The sequence below is a fragment of the Penaeus monodon genome, chromosome 23 (genome assembly GCF_015228065.2).
Source record: "Penaeus monodon isolate SGIC_2016 chromosome 23, NSTDA_Pmon_1, whole genome shotgun sequence".
Classification (NCBI taxonomy): Eukaryota; Metazoa; Arthropoda; class Malacostraca; order Decapoda; family Penaeidae; genus Penaeus; species Penaeus monodon.
The window spans coordinates 18519406-18519899 of NC_051408.1; the positions used below are offsets into that span (position 1 = coordinate 18519406).

A 494-nucleotide genomic window follows, 5' to 3' on the forward strand; every position below is an offset into this window, starting at 1 on the left:
GTACGATTGCACAATGATAGACAGAAGGTTTTGGTCTTAGTTTCCTTTAGCTCATATTACCTCATATTACTTTACCTTACAAGAGGATCAGTGCACAGAGAAGGCCGTCGTTTTAGGGGTCAAGGTCACAACATTTCTAAAGTCAGAAAGAGGTCAAGATCTCTAGGAGAACCAGGTCACTAAAACGGACAAGGTCATAGAAGAGGTTCAAATGTTTTTGCTTGTTTTTTGCTCATTCTTTCAGTGTCAATTATTTATTCACAAACATTATTACACAATAGGATGTAGATCATAACATCAATTCAATGATCAATCACTTATGATAAGATAATCGGGACCTCCTGAAAACAGAGGCGCAATGTGTACCCCAAAATTTGTGTCAGAAGTGGGATTCGAACCCACGCCCTCAGAGAGGACCAGAAAGCCCATGGCCCTTCTATCGGAAGGGAAGTTAACCTTGAGTCTGGCGCCTTAGACCACTCGGCCATCCTGAC

The 494-nt window shown here is 41.9% G+C and overlaps 1 non-coding gene across 1 annotated transcript; it reads right to left on the bottom strand.

Annotated features, from left to right (window-relative positions):
* Window positions 1-377: 377 nt before the first annotated feature.
* Window positions 378-494, bottom strand: Trnal-caa. Its single transcript has 2 exons — window positions 457-494; window positions 378-422 (listed from the first exon to the last, which is right to left on the bottom strand). It is a non-coding gene; the product is annotated as a tRNA-Leu (tRNA).